The sequence below is a fragment of the Pongo abelii genome, chromosome 1 (assembly GCF_028885655.2).
Source record: "Pongo abelii isolate AG06213 chromosome 1, NHGRI_mPonAbe1-v2.0_pri, whole genome shotgun sequence".
Classification (NCBI taxonomy): domain Eukaryota; kingdom Metazoa; phylum Chordata; class Mammalia; order Primates; family Hominidae; genus Pongo; species Pongo abelii.
Window position 1 is genome coordinate 57,374,617 of NC_071985.2, and position 20,221 is coordinate 57,394,837.

The 20,221-nt window shown below is 33.1% G+C and overlaps 1 protein-coding gene and 1 non-coding gene across 2 annotated transcripts in view; one reads left to right on the top strand and one right to left on the bottom strand.

Annotated features, from left to right (window-relative positions):
- The window catches only part of RGS21 (regulator of G protein signaling 21), a 51,429-nt gene extending 31,449 nt beyond the window's left edge, over positions 1 to 19,980 (bottom strand). The window contains exon 1 of the mRNA XM_002809683.2: positions 19,867 to 19,980. The gene's annotated coding sequence lies outside the window, so the exon portion shown is untranslated. The remainder of the gene's footprint in view (positions 1 to 19,866) is intronic.
- LOC129052765 (U6 spliceosomal RNA) lies at positions 3,609 to 3,717 on the top strand. The gene has a single exon (XR_008517926.1). It is a non-coding gene; the product is annotated as a U6 spliceosomal RNA (small nuclear RNA).
- Positions 19,981 to 20,221: the final 241 nt, after the last annotated feature.

Consider the following 20,221-nt stretch of genomic DNA (forward strand, 5'->3'; position numbering starts at 1 on the left):
GAAATAACTCTCTTTTTAACAGTATAAAGAAGGCAGGAAGTCATCTAATATGTGCACTGCCAGGAATCAGACAGTAACCACGTCTTGCATTGAATTTATCATTCTTTGACTACTTGAGCCTTTTATTTTATTTATTTTTTAGATGGGGTTTCACTCTTGTTGCCCATGCTGAGTGCAATAGTGCGATCTCAGCTCACTGCAACCTCCGCCTCCCGGGTTCAAGTGATTCTCCAGCGTCAGCCTTCCAACTAGCTGAGATTACAGGCCTCCGCCAGAGTGCCCAGCTAATTTTTTGTATTTTTATTAGAGATGGGGTTTCACCATGTTGGCCAGGCTGGTCTCAATCTCCTGACCTCAGGTGATCCACCCGCCTCGGTCTCTCAAAGAGCTGGGATTGCAGGTGTGAGCCACTGTGCCCAGCCTGAGCCTTTTAATCTTCTGATTAGTGGTGCTTTAGGCATGACTTATAGACTGGCTACAGGAAATTCAGAAATGTCATACATATATTAATTTTCAATTAATTGATTTTTAGATAATATGCTTTACACGGAAGAACATTACACAAGTTGTTAATCTGGATGCTATTACAACAAATATACTTTGTTCAACAGCAACTAAAAAAATTTTTTGTTGTTGATTTCCCACTGATTACCTAGAAGTCCAAAATGCTGTCCTGGTAGTAAGTAAACTGTTTTTCCAAAACACAGGTGTTTGTGTTTTTGTTTTCCCTCTCAGACACACTGACTGCCTGGTATTCCCTGAAAGTCCCACTGTTTTATAACTACTTCTGTTCATGAAATTTCTTCTACTTGGAATTCTCTACCCAGTTTTGGTCTTCTGTAATTTCTCAAGGCAGAGCTTAAAAATTATCCCCTCTTAGAAGCCTTTGGTGTTCTCCAAAGAACCAACCTATCAATAACCTTCAGTCAGTAGCATTGCGATGCTGCTGACTACGTATTTTCTACTGCAATATCCAGTGTTCCAGTCTTTTTCCTTATCTAAGGTAGAGACACAGTCTTGTACATCTCACAGCATATGGCGTAGTGCCTGGCACTATATGAATGTCCAGTGAATATTTGCAAAAAGAATAAATGAAATGGATAGGTAGAAAAACAATATGTAAAACTAACGAACACACTCAAAAAAATGAGCAACCAAAAATGAGGAAGAGGTTCTTAAGTAAATTATTAACGACAGTGATCTCTATTAGTAAGCTGCTATCACGTGCAACACACTGCATACTAGCTTTAAAGAGAGTATCTAATTTCATTCTTATAAAAATTCTAAGATCCTCATTATATATGTGAGAAAATAAGCTCAGAGAATCATTTCCTTCTTCCCAAAAGTTACTTAGTTTAGGTGGTGGAGAAAGGATTCAAACAGGTTTAACTGACTCCAAAATCCATCTTCTTTCATGATTTAAAATTTCAAATTATGTTCATCCTTTGCTGCAACAAAAGAATAAAAGTAGCAAGCTTTATCCTGATGACCCATGAAATGATTTTTTTTAGGGAAGCCAAGCTCTGTGAGAATAATACAACGAACAGGTTTATTCAGGATCATACCTTAATACTGTTATTTATAGGTCCAGATATGGTGATACGTATTTAATTAGAAGAGTATATGAAATACATGTTAAAAAGAGGATTTGTGCAAACTCATTAGGCAGGCTTTCAAGCTTTGTAATGACATAAGTGATAAGTGGATTATGGTTTATTTTAAAAGACGTGTCAACCCAATCTTGTTGGGGGAAGGGAAAGAAAGTGGAGAAAGAGAAAAAGAGAGATGGAACGCATATTCTTTTGCAAATTTAACAAATGATTTCACGTGCTTCATGCTGTTTATTCTGTGGGATTGTTCTCTTAGTAGTTAAATATACACACTCATAAATACCACATATTTCCTACTGTCTGTTTAAACTTTTGCGATTCATTATTTATTTCCAATAACTCTTTTCTCTTCAGCATCTGTGTTTTTCCGTGTTTTTGTGTCCCAAGTTTCTTACATATATTACAACACAATTCAGAGGCCGCTTTTTTATTTTATCAAGTTTTTAAGCTAGAAATAGAAACAATGTCCAGTGACCTTCCATGATATAACTTTAAAAGTATATTGTACTTATTGTCCTATGAAAAGATCTAATTCTTCGTGAAATAGAATTCAATATAGAATCCCAATATAGAATATAATTCAATTCTAAAACAAAAATGGAAGAATGATAGTAGAAAATACTTCATAAACTGTATTTGATCTTGACTGTAATAGCATGTAACTATTTATTATCTCTTCTTTAAAGGTGATAACCTAAAGTGAGCATTAAGATTTTTTACTCATAGTTACATGACAAGTACGCTTTTTAAATTAATAACTGCTGGATGTGGAATTGAAGCTCAGGTCTCTTTAAGTCCAAATATACTTTCTACTACACTTATGTTGAAAAGTTCACTATCTAGAAATGTAGCCTAGATTAGCAAAGGCATGCAGACCCAAAGACAATGCTGTATATACATCTTTTTATAATCACGATGTGTTTAGAGAGCCACATGTTAAAGTAGACTTTTTCCAAAGGATTAATAATTTTGAATTATATTTTAAGTCATAAAACATGTTTTGTTTTACTTTTTTCAGCTTTTTATTTTGACATAATTATATAGTCACAGGAAGATATAAAGACAGAACAGACAGGTTTCAGACCCTTTGCACAGTCTATCCCAGTGGTTGGCATGGTTTGCATCTTATATAATTATAGTGCAGTAAGAAACCAGTAGTTGACACTGGGGTATATGTGTTTGCCCTTTGTCATTTTATCACATTTCTAGATTTGCATAACCACCAATGAAGTCAAGACTCAGAACTATTCCATTACCTCAAAGATCTCCCTCATGTTATGCCCTTATAGTACCTTCTCTGCATCATCCCTAACCCCTGGAAACCACTCATCTCTTTTTTATTTTTTTTATCATTTTGAGACTATTATAAAAATACAATCATACCTTACATGACCTTTTGAGATGGGCTCTTTCCAATCAGCATAATGTTCTTGTGATTAATCCACATCATTTCCCATGTAACTAGCCCTTGCCTTTTTATTGCTGAGTAGTATTTCATAGTATGTGTGTATTACTGTTAATTTAATCATTCTCTACTTAAGGACACTTTGCTTGTTTAGGGGTTTTGATCTATGACACATAGAGCTGCTATGAATAGTGTGGGTATTTGTATAGACATACATTTTATTTATCTGGATTAAATGTGTAGGATTACAATTGATGGGTCCTATGGTAAGTGTGTGTTTGTGTGTATGTGTGTGTGTGTGTATTTAAGAAACTGCCAAACTATTTTCAGAGAGACTATCACTTTATATGCTACCTGCAGTGTATGAGAGGTGCACTGTTTCTTCATCCTAATGAGATTTTTGTTTTGTCATTAAACATATTTTTATCTGTTCTAATAGATCAGCAGTGATAACTCATCTTGGTCTTAATTTTAATTCCCTAACAGCTCGTGAAGTTGACCCTTTTTTCATGTGATATTTGCCATCTATGTTCTCTTCAATGAAGTGCCTCTTGTATTTTACCTTTTTTCTAATTGAATTGTTAGTTGTTATTATTTTTTTTAACAGTTGAGGTGTTTTTTTAATTTGGAACGATACAGAGAAGATTAGCATGGCCCCTGCGCAAGGATGACACGCAAATTCGTGAAGCGTTCCATATTTTTAGAAATTCTTCTGCCTTGGGATGCTGTTGATCTATGGCCTTTCCCCCAGCCCCATGCTCTCTGAAACATATGCTGTGTCAACTCAGGGTTAAATGGATTAAGGGCGGTGCAAGATGTACTTTGTTAAACAGATGCTTGAAGGCAGCATGCTCTTTAAGAGTCATCACCACTCCCTAATCTCCAGTACCCAGGGGCACAAACACTGCAGAAGGCCGCAGGGTCCTCTGCCTAGGAAAACCAGAGACCTTTGTTCATGTATTTATCTCCTGACCTTCTCTCCACTATTATCCTATGACCCTCCCATATCCCCCTCTCCGAGAAACACCCAAGAATCATCAATAAATACTTCATAAATTTAAAAAAAAAAAAAAAAAAAAAAAAAATTTTTTTTGAGACATTTGGATAGGAGGAGAGTATCTTGCTCTGTCACCCAGGCTGGAATGCAGTGGTATGACTGTAGCTCACTGACTGCAGCCTTGAACTGCTGGGCTCAATCCATCTTCCTGCCTCAGCCTCTGGAGTAGCTAGGATTACAGGTGTGAGGCACAGGCGCCATGTCTGGCTAAACTGTTGAGTTTTGAGAATTCTTTATGTATAGTAGATATGAACTCTTTATTAGATATGCAGCTTGCAAATATTACTTCCTAGTATATGGTTTGCCTTTTCATTCTCTTAGCAGGCTTTTTCACAGAACAAAGGTTTTTAATTTTGGTAAAGTTCAATTTATTGTTGTTTCTTTTATGAATTGTGCTTCTGATGTCATGTCTAATGACTCTTCCCCAGGTCCTAGATCCCAAATACTTTCTCCTGTTATATTCTAACCATTTTAGAGTTACATTTAAATCTATGACTCATTTAAAACTAATTTTTTAAGTATAAGGTGTGAAGTTTCGAACAAGGTTGACTTTTTTGCCTATTGATATTCAATTGACAGTTTGGCAGGGATTAAATTTTAGGCTGAAAAACATTTCCCTTTATAATTTCGATGGTATTGCTCCACTGTCTTTTTCTATCCAATCTTACTGATTACTGATCCCATATAATTCTCATTTCTTTGCATTTTTATTATTGGTATTATGAGATATTTTGATTCTGTTCCTTTGCATTGTTCTGCTTTCATTTACTGAGTTGATTTATCTTTTAAATATGGAGCTTTATGTTCAGATCTGGGAATTTTTATTTCATTATTTTAAAAATAATTTTCTCTTTTCAATTCTGTTTTCTTTTTCTGTACCTTAAGCTTATCAGTTAGATGAACATCCTGAATTTTTCTTCTTTATTAGTAATTTTTACCATGGTAATCCCTCAGTCTAAGATTCTACTTCATTTTCCTTGTTGTATTTTTTTTGCATCAAATAATTTTCCCCAAATTAAAAAGGATTTCTTTTTATTTAAGACCGTTCTCTAAATATCTTCATTATTGTGGATATATGCAATGTTCATTCGTTTAATATTACTTTTAAATGGTCTCAAGGGAAAAGAGATAAATACATTTTCAATCTTTTAACAAAAGTAGAGACCCTTGTATCTAAATTTTTAAAAAATATTTAAAGTAGTAAATGTTTTAAAATGTTTTATTATTTTTCTAACTCATGATTTTCATAATCTTCTAGTATTTTATCAAATCAAATACCTGTACCTTAATTTTTAAGTTACTCTCATTGTGCCACTCATTAGGTTTTCAAGTATGTCAAATTTTTTGAATAATATATTTTAAAGTCAATTTAAATTATACACAGTCTTATTTATTTATTTATTTATTTAGAGACGGAGTCTTGTTCTGTCACCAGGCTGGAGTGCAGTGGCACAATCTGGACTCACTGTAACCTCCACCTCCCGCGTTCAATTGATTCCCCTGCCTCAGCCTCCCGAGTAGCTGGGACTACAGGAGCCTGCCACCACACTAATTTTTTGTCTTTTAGTAGAGACGGGATTTCACCATGTTGGCCAGGTTGATCTCGATCTCCTGACCTCGTGATCTGCCTGCCTAGGCCTCCCAAAGTGCTGGGATTATAGGCGTGAGCCACCACACCTAGCCACAGTCATATTTATTTAAAATATAATTTTTTAAATCATATCACTTACAACTTTTTGATCCAGAAACAAGGGAGAAAATAAATTCCACAAAATTTGCATGGTGCATACAGCCAGACATTAACAAGAATGTAGAGCTATTATTTATTCAGGGATTCATATGTTCCATTATAGTCTTTCTTAAAGTAGTCTAGTTGAGTAGAGCCAGAACATATACATCAACCATAGGTTTCAGTTACTACCACATACACAAGCACTGATACAATCTACTACATTATAATCTCCTAATTAACTACAAAATACATCTCAGTGCCACATTCCCAACTATTGCACAGATACGCTTGGTTACCCCTCAGCTCATCAAACTCAAAGTGTCTAAAACTGAATTCATTTTCCATTGTCTATCATTTAATCCTTATTTTTTGTTTTGACTTAACTATACTTGTAGTCACTGAAATTAAAAGCTTCAGAGTTATCATTAACATAACTTCACATGAAGATAATGGCTTGTCAGGTCTCATTTAGATATCTCTCACATTTATCTATAACTCTCCAACTCCAGCAACATTCCCTTTGTCCATGCCTTCACTTCTTAGTGATTAATGCGTCTCTTAACTAATTGTACTGTCTCCAGATTCTTCTCCTTCCAATCCATCCTACATATCTTAGAAGAGTCTTACTGAAAAACATAAGATCTCATTTTTTTTTGCCCTAGAATCTTACATGCCTCCGTCATTTACCAAATTTTGTGTAAACCTTTTAAAATGACTTTCAATGTCTGCCAAAATCTGGTTTCAACCTGATTTTCTAGATTTTATTTCAAAGTTTAGTGGGTCAAAGTAGCTTCTACTTTAGGAAAATTCTTCCCCCCCACACTTTTCTTGAATTCTGAACCATTTCGTACATCTGTCCATATTTTAAACTCCCTCTGGAATTTATTTAACCTCACCGTCTTTAGTTGTCTAAATTCTACCCATGGATTTCAAAGCTTTGCTTACATGATTTCCCATCTCTGATCCACAGAACTGGAAATGATCTGTTGCTCCTCTGAACTTTCGTAACACCTATTATATGCTTTATCACTTTCTATCTTGTGTACTTCTAGTGTGTGACCATGTCTTATCTCTCCTTTTGACTTCTTATTCCATAAGGATAAGTTAAATATTTATTCAGCTTTAAATTCTTCTCAACACCTAACATATTACCTCATATATAACAATACCAGTTGATATATAATATTAATAACAATGTTGGATGTAGAAATATAAAATGTTTAAAAATTTATATTTTTCTTCCTCCCTCAACCTTTAGGGAGCTCTTCACCACATGATTTTAGCTTACTATAAACAAGTATAAAAGATGAAATTTATCACTGAATTAGAATACTTCTGTTTAAATCAATAAGCTCGTATACCTAATCCTACTTATAATCTGGAAAAGGTAAAGAATATCTAGTCTGTGTGTGTAGGTTTTTGGGGTTTGGAGCATGATTCAATTTTTTTTTTTTTTTTTTACTTTTCCCTGCCTATGCTGACCTCCTTTTCTCATCTGTACTATTGCCTGAGGCAGTAAGATTATAGCACACAGATTTGAGTAGAGTTTTATATTAATTGCATGACACACCTCATTTGAGAAACATCTCTCTTCTTCATAGAATCTATGAAACTGCCTTAGGACTTTAATTCCTTTGTTACAGATATTCTTTTAAGTTAGAGTAATAGGTCGTTCTATGTTTTTATTTTTCTTATGTAAGTCAATTTACATAGATGCCCCTTTTCTCTTAATAATAAGCAGAGAAATTAAAAGACACTTGCATATTCTTTTCAAAATAGAATCAGAAATAGAAAAAATGTAGCTTTGGTAGGCAGAAGTCCTGGTTAATCTCAGAGAAATGGCCTAGGGAAGCAAAATTAACAATGAAATGAAGTATATCTCTGCTCATAATGAAGCTAACATATATCCAAGGAAAAATGAATAGGTAATTGAATTTTATGCTCATACTAGTGGGATCAGTTCTGTATATTTTAGATAATGAGTATCACTGAATTCACTGAGGTGTTATCAATTTATTTCCAGTTAAACCTGACAATATTGGCCACTAACATCTATGTAGTATCTGTTAATATTAAATTTGTGATTTATTGTATCAAAAAACTTATAACCTACATCATTATTTGTGATACTAACTTCCCTGATTTTCTTCTTGTCGTTTAAAAAGAAAAAAAAATGCTCATGGAATTGTAAAGTTGATCTATGAGAAATAATTTTAAATTGTATAACATTTTAAAGGAGTGAGTTAATTGAATTTAATCATATTTACCATGTGAATGTATGAGACTTCAATATCAAGCTTTAATATTTCTATATCAATAAATATGATTCTTGAACATAATAGCTATCACCTGCAAATTATTTGTTGATTTATTTAATCAATCCCCTATTAAACTTAAGGGTTATTTCTCCTTATCCACTATTGTAATACTGTGATGAACATCCTAGCGTGCACATATTTTATACATATATAGCTATATCAATGTAAATTCTTAGAAATGAGATTGCTAGGTCGAATTTTATGCACAATGTGTATTTTGATAATTATTTCCAAACTTCCCATTAGACACACTTTACCAATTTGCTTTTGCAAGTCCTATTTCTCTAAACTTTTCCAACAATGAGTTTTTATCATTAAAAATAAAAGTCTTTGCCATTTTGATTAAAGAAAGTAATATAATGGCCTAGCATAGTTGATGGCCTGTTTTATTAAGATTCTTATCTGAAGCTTGGAAACATTTAACTTAGAAAAACATAATGAACCATAGAGACAAATTATTAATTCAATTACTAAATTATTAATTCAACTACTAAGCACTTACTCTACAAATAATAAAATCAACTAATTTCAGGTAACCATCTGTGTTTAATTTTTATCTCTAATTCTTATACCTCTTGTCCTGTAAATTGAGCTAATACATTTTACATATGAAATTAGTATTAATTCCAATAGTCTTGTATCATACGTCTGTCCCTGGCCGCCCTCAGAGCCATGCCCAGCCTGGCATGCATATGTGGTGGTTAAGGATACAGTTAAAGGATCAATCACACGTGTCCATGACAGAGACGCATGCGGCCCTGTATGCCTTCTTTTTTAAAGTTGAGAATATGGTATTCATTTTGCCTATGGGATATTGTTCACATTGCCAATTACATGGATTTTACTCCTCAAAGTAAAGACAACGTTATTGGTTTCCACTTTGATCAGACAATATGACTTAAATATAAGCATTTCATGAAAAATTATAAATCTTCAGTTGCTATAGAAGTCAGAGTTTTTATTTTTTGCCATATTAATTCATTCCTCGTGTCATCATTTCATGCATATAACGGGGGATATAACAGGCTTTCTTTATTTACTAAATGCTCAGTTTGTTACTTAATAGAACTTTGCTTTCCAGGTGGCAAATTCTTTGTAAGACTGTTTTTTGTGGCCATGAGCAGTGGCTCACGCCTGTAATCCCAGCACTTTGGAAGGCTGAGGTGGGTGGATCATGTGAGGTCAGGAGTTTGAGACCAGCCTGGCCAACATGGTGAAACCCTGTCTCTGCTAAAAATACAAAAATTAGCTGAGTATGGTGGCACATGCCTGTGATCCCAGCTACTCAGGAGGCTGAGGCAGAAGAATCGCTTGAACTTAGGAGGTGAAGGTTGCAGTGAGCTGAGATCATGACATTGCACTCCAGCCTGGGCAACAAGAGTGAACCTCTATCTCAAAAATAAATAAATAAAAAAATTTAAAAAAATAAATAAGAATGGTTTTAAAATGCAATAATTTTAAATCTTGTAGACTTTTGAAATTTAGCATTATTACTAGATTTTTACTTTCTGGATTTCTTGTATTTATATGATCTGTGTATTTTATAACCTACTTGTTGCTAGAATATTTTGTTGTCACTTCTTTTTCTGATGCTTTTTTGGAGGCTACTGTCATTTTCATGAACTCTGCACATTTTATACTGCACTTATTTTCTTTTTATTCATTGCTCTTTGCCACTTGGTAATATCCACCTCTTTATTAAGGTCACATGCTGTTTGGGTGACTTGTATAGCTTCTTAGGTCAGTTAAGTGTTTAACAATTTCTCTATTATTCGATGCACGTTGAAAGAGTGTATGTGCTTCTACACACTCTATTATTATTTTTGAAGGAAATGGCTGACTTCTCTAGGACTCATTGAAAAACCATTTTATTAGAACATAAAGTGGATTTTTCTACCATCCTTGACAATACTCTAAAACAGGATAAGAGAGCCCTAGAACTTTGTGTGTGTTAGAACTTTTTGGAGAGCTCTTTTGACTTTACTATCTATAATATTAGAATTATGCAGATCGGTACATTAATTTATTGGCATTCTTTACCTGCTGTGAACAAGTGGTTAGTACAATTTCTGTCCTTCTTGACTTAAATGATAGGCACATAAAGATGCTACTTCCAAAGTTTGGGAAGAATATTGTGTTTGAAAACAGTTGTGTGTATTATAAATACAAACTGAGTTAATACATATTGCATGTAAAATACTTTTATTTCAACAGGACTCTATCATTGTGTGCATTTCCATATTGTAAAACTGAGAAAATTGTATTTCACTTTGCATATTCAATTTCTTGAATTATACTCATCAAAATAAAGACAACTTTCTTGGCTTTCATGTTGATTAAGCAATATGACAAACATAATGAGTACACACATAAGTACTTTTCAATTTATAAAATTATTTCCTTATGTCATTCCAAGTTGTTAAAAATAATTGTGAGGTAAATATTATTAACCGTATTTTTTAGGTGTGGAATCTGTCTTACTTAAGTCATAAAATTAGCAAGCTGTAGAGTTAAAATTTGAGCACATTTTGTTTAGCCATTTTTAGAGAGTCTAATTTGGCTTCTTTCTTTCTCTATCCAGTTCAATAACACTGGATACAACACCATTGTTTATATCATAATGGCTTAATGTATTTTAAAATAACTTTTATATCATTAAGTGGTATAACATAAAAAGAAACATCATTATTTTAAAGTCATGTCAAACCTTTTTACAAATCTAGTGCCACAAAGGCTACCTAGATTTGTTAGTCCATAGAGACAAGTCATTCCATATTCCTTATATTTAAGTTGTAATATTTGCAGGATGCATAGCTTTCAAGTATCCATTATGAGTCACAGAAGAGCCATATTTTATCTTATTAATGTAAATAATTAAAATCATTCCTATAGAATACAACTTCTGTTTTGCAAGGTAACATATACAGATCCATATTCTTTCTGCAGGATCTATCTCCAGTTAATCGAATGAAAGTTTTTATTAGTATTACAAGATGATTTAAAACTAGAAAAACTCACACAAACTGCATCTGACAAAGGTCTAATGCCCAGAATCTATAAGGAACTTAAACAATTCAACAAGCAAAAAACAACCCGATTACAAATTGGGCAAAGGACATGAACAGAGACTTCTCAAAAGAGGACATACATACAGCCAACAAGCATATAAAAAGTGCGCAATATCACTAATCAGAGAAACGCAAATCAAACCACTATGAGATGCCATCTCACACCAGTCAGAATGGCTATTATTAAAAGTCAAAAAATAACAGATGTTGGCAAAGTGGCAGAGAAAAGGGAACACTTATACACTGGTGGGAATGTAAATTAGTTCAGCCTCTGTGCCATGCAGTTCGGAGATTTCTCAAAGAACTTAAAACAGAACTACCATTTGACCCAGCAGTCCCATGACTGGATATTTACCCAAAGGAATATATATTGTTCTACCAAAAAGACACATGCACCCATATGTTCATCGCAGTACTATTCACATTAGTAAAGATGGGTACTCAACTAAGATGCCCATCAACTGGGTAAAGATAATACGCTACATATATACCATAGAAAATGCCACAGCTATGAAACAAAAACAAAATCATGTCCTTTGCAGCAATGTGGATGCAGCTGGAGGTCATTATCCTAAGCAAATTAATTCAGAGACAGAAAGCCAAATACCTCCTGTTCTTAGTTATAAGTGGGAGCTAAACATTGTGTCCATGTGAACACAAAGATGGGAAAATAGACACTACCTGTTGGGTACTACGCTCACTATGTGAGTGATGAAATCATTTGTACACCAAACTCCAGCATAATGTAATAACCTAAAATAAAAGTTGAAAAACAAAACTAAAATAAGATATTCAAGCCAGATCATCCTTATTCCCAAGGATAGTGGAAGTTAAAAACGGAGAGAAGAGGCCAAGATTTAACTCTGTTATCACCAAAAGGATTTTTGTAGCTTATAGAGTCTCACCTTTCCAGCCTTCTCTTAGACTCATCAATTTCCTATTTTTCAGTTAAGCTTCTGAATGATTACCATGTTACTAAGACATTTGTTGGCCTGGGATGGACTTTGTAGGCTTACCTTTGATGAGATTCAATATAAAACTTTTTAACATCAAAGTTGAGTAGTGTTTAATAAATATGAATAAAGCAAATGTAATTTTTTTCTATGGATGGAGGTTTTCGAATGCCAAAATTTTATAATTATGTGTGTGTGTGTTTTATAATTATGTGTGTGTGTGTGAATGCCAAAATTTTATAATTATGTGTGTGTGTGTGCACGCACACACATACACAGATTCCTCTGTGAATATTTTTGGTGTTCTATGTGCAGATTTCCAAGTGCAAAGTAATCATTATTTCAGTTTTTTCCAATGTGAAATTCACATTGAAATGAAATACTATTCTTAAGGGAACAAGAAGTCATATGCTTAATACTCAGTTCAATTCTACAACTACTGCTATATGAAATCGTTGTTAAGTGTAACTGCTAATGCCTTATCTTGCTGTGAAGCAGATCTCTTTCAACAGAGGAATCTAAACAAGGAAAAATTATATGTAAATGTAGATCAGTAATCAAACTGAAGTGAAAACTTGCCTAATGAGAAAATTGTTCAAATATTTTGTAGAATTGGTCATTCAAGAGCTTTACTAACTTCATTTCAACCAAAATGTAACTAAAGATATTGTTAGTAAAAAGACCCATTGATCCTTTAATATTAAAGAAAACTCTTTATGCTGTTTTTATGAAGTTATGACTGTAGAGAAATAAACATGTGTCTGTGGAAACAGTTAAAAATGATTACATGTGTATTATTTCTATCTATATTTAGCTATTATTTGCTTTTGTTTATTAACTGTGGTATTTCTTAGGGATGAACAATGAAACATGATGTAAACATTTACATGAGGCAAAATTAGCTTTTTAACAATCAGTTTTTTTTCCTTACAAACAACTTTTTTGAATACATTTCTTAGCATAATACTTGAATCTGTATAAGGAATAGCCTGATTTATAATCTCTGGGCTGTGCATTTATATGATTTGGAACTTTAGTTTTTATTCCTTTCTGAACCTATGCATTCTACTTGGATCATCTTAGTAACTTTTTGAGTAATCTTCAGGAAATTTACCCACATCACTTTCAGGCTGATGGTTGTCCAGTCTTCACCTGCAGTTCAACCCTTCTTCTGAGCTTATTATCATTTCCATTGCCACTTAAAATCTCCATAAGCATCTAAGCATCTATATGCTCATCATCCTTGCCCTCTATCCACATGTCTCCTTCTATAACTTTTTTTTCCCGGTCAATTTTTCAATCATCTACTCAGTGACACAAGCAAATCTGGGAGTCATTTTTCATTCTTCCCTCACTCTTGCTATTATCTATTTTCTTCATGTTATATATTTTCTTCATATTTCCTGATTTATTTATTTCAGTTTCTCTTTACTTTCACTAGTCTATCACAACTTTTGCCTAACATTCCTGCAACAGAGCCTTAAGTGCTCACCTGCCAGCTTCTCTTTCCTTTCTAAAGGCCATACTCCATAATGCAACAGGATTCATCTCTCTGAAAAGCAAATCTGAGATTATGTAGTTGCCTGAGCAGATGCCATGCAAATAAATGGAATTTCCTTCACAGCCAAACTTTATGCAAAGGCAGAAAGAGGCAACTGCGTTTGTGGGGTAAAACAAGGAGTGACTACACTTTATCTCAAACTTCTCTTGTTGCAAAACTAACACTGTATCTGCAATTTCCTTCTTCCTCATCCTTTGTGTCAATACACTGAAGTCTCTTTTAAAAATACAACACTTATTTTTTAAATAAACTGTTTTGGAATAGTTTTAGTCTTACAGACAAGTTGCAAAGATGATATAAAATCCAGATAGATGCTTCATCCATCCCCGCCCCCTTAATATTTTACATCATCATGACAGGTTTTTCAAAATAGAAGTCAACAGTGGTATATCACTGATATTTAAACTCTGAAATTTATTCAGATTTCATCTGGTTTCCCACTGATTTCCTCTTTCTACTTCAGAATCCAATCCAGAATATCAGGGAATTATATAATGCTTATTTTGACAGAGAAAACTTTTTGCAGTTATTAGAATCTTAGTTTAAGACAGTTTAAGACACCCTTTTAGAAGGGTGAACAAATAGGACAATAGGCAGTGAAATTTGGGGAGATGATGTTGGGGTGTTTGAGTGGTGTGCTCTAGCATGGGATCCTGGCTGGAAGTGTCTGGCATTAGTGGAAGAACTTGGGAAACCAGGTAATGCCATGAGGAGATTTGATTTAGAAGATACAAATTAAGGGGATTGTTAGAACACAAAATGGGTTGTTAGAAACAAACATTTCAGTTGTATGTTTGAGAATGTTTATTGATTACATAGAAATGGATAAAATCATGAGTCCAGCCTCAGAATGGGAAAATAATTGTGGAAGTAAATGAAAGCATATGTGCCATTCATTAGAACTGTGAATTCATAAATTTCTTCCTAAGAGAGCCTTCCTGTGGCATTTGACGGGCCTGTTGGTCTGCGAGTGTGAAAAAATATTCTGAGGTTTGGAACAATTAATTTGATTGATTAGATTGATCCTTTCCATGATAGGATTTTTTTTCTGCTGACACAAAATTTATAATGAACTTCAGACACTTGAATGTCATGCTTCTATATTCAAATGAATCTTCTCAGGTTCTAAAGGAACTGAATATACCTTTCTTGTGAAGTCATGTACAGTTCTGAGGGGAAAGACTGGGTAGTTGTCAATTTCCCTGGAAGTTATCAGCTGCAGTCCCCTGCAAGGGGCAGGATATTAGATTAGCCGTTCCACTTGTAATTTCCTGGGAACATATTGTGTGTTTAAAAGATATTATAAGAAAAATCTGCATCAAATTACTTTTTAAAAATGAGACTTGCAGAAGATTTACTTGCTATAATCTCAGTGTGTGTGTGTTGGGGGAAATTGTGGGTGTGCATTTGTGGTTTTAGCTGTTTTTTATTTTTTAGTCAAAGTTTTCAATTCTAATATAAGGACCTACTCAAAATGAAAGATTTATTTCAAGTATTGAAAATAAAAACATACTCAAATATCATATTCTCTTCAGATCAGGGCTCTTTTTAATACATCAAAGAGTGAGTATGTCAGATTCATGAGAAAATAATTTGATTTATACTAATTGTACGTGCATATAGTACATCTTTTAACTTATGCTCATATTATAAATATACAAATGATTAATATAAGAGTAAAAATGGCATTAAAATAAAATCAATAAGAATTAGCTCCTTTTTATGAAGTGTCAATAACTTTTTAATTTATTTACTTTTGTAGTGTTTGGTACCTAAAGTTATAATCAGAAAACAGCAAGGATCAGGATGATTTTATATTAGAGTTAGATTTCATCAATATGCCTGGGGATTAGAAAATCCCCAAGTTACAAAACTTTCCACCAGTTCCAATGAAAATTCAGCCCTAATGTCAAATCATTTTAAGTTTATTAGGCACTTGTCATAACACTAATTATAAATTAGATCATTTTATATTCTCGAGATTGAGAAAAGTAATTAAATTGGTGGTTTCATTAGTTGATGGACAGTTTTAAAGAGTTTATTTCTTCTGGAAAATCAAGGTGTATTATTCTTTCTGTTTCTAAAGAAGTGCTTATTAGAAAAAATGGGGTTGAATAGAAATCTAAATCTAACAGAAAAGGGTGATTTTGTCATGAATATTGACTTAATTTTATTAATAGCTTTTAATATACATATTTTAAAGATATGAAGTCTTAGCTTTAGAATTTAAATATTAGGATATTTCTTCATTAAACTGAAAATTCAAATGCAAAATAGATATTTAATTAGATGAATTAAAAATATAGAGTCATGATAATATTACCTGTTATACAGTCAATCCTTTAAAAATATGCTAATTGCAAGGTTTATAAATGATATGGGGAGTCAAAGTTTTGTAAATCCTTAAGCATTATAATTAGTCTTTAGAATCTTTTTTTGTTGTTGCTGCCAGACATAAAAATGTACAAATGTTTAATTTAAGGTCAGCCAAACTGAAAAAATATAAAAATATTTTTAGTCAGTTAGCTAATTCTAAATTTGCTTTGTTTCTTCTCATGTTATTTCTTATTCTCTTTCTTTCTGAAACTGCTAATATAGCAGTAGGAAGTTAAATTAATAGTGTAGTAAATCATAAAAGTCATGTTCAAGCAAGGTTTTAGCTTTATCACTGGTAGCCCTGCTTTAGATTGAATGTGTTTTGTTACCATGAAATTCTGGAGAGGTTATTACAACACACCCTCACACATACACATACACATACACGTTCCTTTACATTTTACATGGTCTGTGCTAGAAGATTAGCATTTATTGAGTTTCTACTATATGAGGTGCTCTGATTCTCAACCTCCCATGCCACATTTGTGATGTTGAACATCTGTGTGCATGTATTCTTGCAAAATGTGTGTTGCAATTTTTATGCAAATATTTTAACTTAAACAAATGTCATTGTGTGATATATTTCATTTTGCTTCTTTTTAACTTTTAAGTTCAGGGGTACAAGTGCAGGTTTGTTAGGTAGGTAAACTTATGTCATGGGGGTTTGTTGAACAGATTATTTCACCCAGATATTAAGCCTAGTACCCATTGGCTGTTTTTCCTGACCGTCTTCCTCCTGCCACCCTCGATTCTCTGAAAGCCCCAGTGTGTGTTGTTACCCTTCTGTTTCTTAATGTCTTTCGTCTGGTATTGTGGTTTTAAAAAGATCTATCTATATCGCTGCGTGACCTTTGCTTCTAATTGCTATAATATACTTCACTGTGTGGACACATCGTCTTTTCCCTTTACCCAAAGGCTTCTGACTTCCAGCAACCACAGGTAAAACACAATTGAGTATCCTTCTTCAGCTCCCCTTTGTCACCATTTTTAGATGAAGAAACAGAGGCATGGAGAGTTGAATAATCTTATCAGAATTGCACAGCTGGGATTAGAACCAGTCTAATGGCAGGCACATAGAGGAAAGAGAACCATCAGTTATTAAACATCTACTATGTATCACACAATGTAGCAGAAGTTTTATGTCAAAAAATCAATTTTATCCACTTAGGTGCCTTATGTAGTAGCTAAAATGACTCAAAAAAATCAGAAAAGTAGCCTGAATAATCACAATTGATATCTGGCAGATTCAGAAGTTTACTTAACACTGGTCATCCCTTAAAGCTCATCTTGTTTTTTAATTAACCAGTGTCTCATTTCAATGAATCTAATATTTTTAAAAATATGGAGGTAAGGTTGCTTGATTACTCAGGTATTTCTCTCATTTTGGAAAATTGCATACATAGCCTTAGCAAAGAGCATGTAAAATTCTTTGCAAATATCAATTTTTATTTGCTTGTTTGTTTTCTTATTTTTGGATAATCTATAGCAGCAGAAGAAAATTATATATATGTACACACATACATATAGATTGGGGGATTAATTTTCCTAGAAAACAAACATTTTGAAACAACTGATATAAAAAAAAGTTGGAAGAGATTCTCGTGTTAAAAGCTTATTGCATTATTTTTTGGATTTTTAGAGAAAGTGTTCTGTTCTCTCACCCAGTCTGTAGTGCAGTGGTGCAATCATAGCTCACTGCAGCCTTGAATTCCTGAACTCAAGTGACACTTCCCTCCTCAGCCTCCCAAGTAGCTAGGATTACAAATGTGGACCACCACACCACACCAGGCTAATTTTTAAATTATTTTTATAGAGATGGGGGTACAGAGGGGACCTTGCTAATTTTCCTGGACTGGTCTTGAATTTCTAGCCTCAAGCAATCCTCCCATTCTGGCCTCCCCAAATGCTAGAACTACAGACATGAGCCACTGTACCCACTCTTGAACTCTTAAAATGGATTTTATTCTGCCCTTCTTTTTGTTTATTGATTTACAGATAGACACCGTGACTACATAAAATTATTCCCATCTTTCATTTATATCTAAGTAAAAATTACCAGCTGGTTTTTATGGTGATAATGACATGGATCAGCAATAGTTCTTGGAAGTGTTATTTTTCAAAAAACTGTTGAATAAAAAGGGTTTTTTATTCTTTCAATAGACATTTTTTTTTCCTCCAAGCTTGAGCAATGATGAGTATGAAGATTAATCAATATCATTTTAAGTCCTAGAATGGCCCCTGAATGATAAAACCCATCAATAAAGACAGACTAAGCCAAAATTAAAAAGTAAATGATATCTGACCTAGGAATTTCTCCTTTAGATACAACATTCTCCCTGTTTTTCTGCTGGGAGATAAATCTTGGGCGAGGACAACATCGCATAAGGGCCTGAACAGAGAGTTGAGCTCAGCGTAAAACTTCTGGCAGATTTTGCTGTTCTGGGAGGGATAGAGTCTAGCCCCAAGGAGAGGGAATGTTAGAGGCAGTCTGATGGGGTGAGATCCTGTGATGTCCTTCAAATCAAACCAGAGGAGATTGCTTTACTTCTTTCCCAATTGCTCAGAGGCAATTAGCAGAAGTAATTAATAGTGTTACTTCGAGAATGCTGTGGCTGCTTGATTTATTTTCAAATCAGATAGAAAATTATAGTGTCCCCTTAACAAATTCACAGGTGTACTTGACATTTCTAAGTTTAATGACTAGGTTTTTTTTAGATAACGCAATATTTTGACATTGTCTAAAAATAACAGGATATTATATTGATTTCTTAAAAAGGCAATTATATGATGAATATATTAATATTTACTAATATTTTAGACTATAATACATTTTAGAAAGCAGGAGAAAGGGTTGCCAGCATTTGGTGTCATAAGTGTTAGGGCATGGTACAAACCACTAATATGTTATACATAAACTATAATACATGTACTAGTAAATGCCAAAACAAGGTAACAACCATTTCATCTTGAGTTGTGAATGCACATGTTGACTAAAAATTTAATAAAATTACAAATTAAAATTATATAAACTAATTTTAGAGAACTTAATATAAGTTATAAGTTAATAAGACTTTACTTAGGGTGGTATGAAGATGCATTTTTCAAAATTATTTTAAAAATAAAATTTGAAGAATAGTGAAAGTACTAACTGAAATATATCTTTAAAACTTTAAACATTGTTGAAGTAGTGCTTTTATCCTATCAAGTTCTACTCAAGTCATTTAACCATATATAAGTAAAGACATAAAAATAGTAATATTATATTTAATGTGCTTTTGTATGCTGTATATAACATCTTTCTCACATTTTCTTTATTTATATAATTCATTACTTTCAGGTATGGTAATTGGCCACCTGATGTGTGTCCTTGAGAAAGATGTTATTATTACTTGTTCTAGTTGCTTTTCCAAAAGGATATGAGAAAAGTATGAGATATATATATTTTTTACATTTCTTCTAGCTGTAAAATTCTATGGGTTCTATAATCCTATGTCTTGTCTTTTTCTCTCCCCCCTTGTGGAGTCTGATATCCTTTGTTCATCTTTTTTACAAATTTGCATCAAACTAGTTGGCAAAGTGTCAGTTCTCTGACAATCTGTGATAATATATTATTTTGTGCAAATGTTACCAAATGAATAGCTAGTAAAATTTTTTCTTTTTATGATTCCAAACTCGGAGTTTGATGAATAGGATCTAATATTTGGCATCTTTATCTCTAAATGTCATCAATTTAATCTTTGTAACAAGTTCATTTATATAATAAACCTTAAATCTCTTTATACTCACACAAATGCAATGCAGGGGAAATCACTGTCCTTGCTCTCTTGATTCCTTCTTTGTTGACAGGATAGATGAGAAAATCTGTGCTTCTTTCAGATGAATTGTTCTCCAAGTGGTAACTTTTCTATATTAACATACTCTCTACCATATATTTTTCTTTTCTACACAATCTTCATATAACCACATTATTTTTGAGGTTAAGTTTAATATCTAAATGCCATTGAATCCATTCCATAATCAAGGTATTTAGATTTTAGTTAGTTTTAATTTGAAGAATTTTGGTGGTGTTTCTATCAAATATATAATAAATGTAACAGTAACTCTGACTATCTGAGTCTCTTTTTTTAATGACCTGGTACCT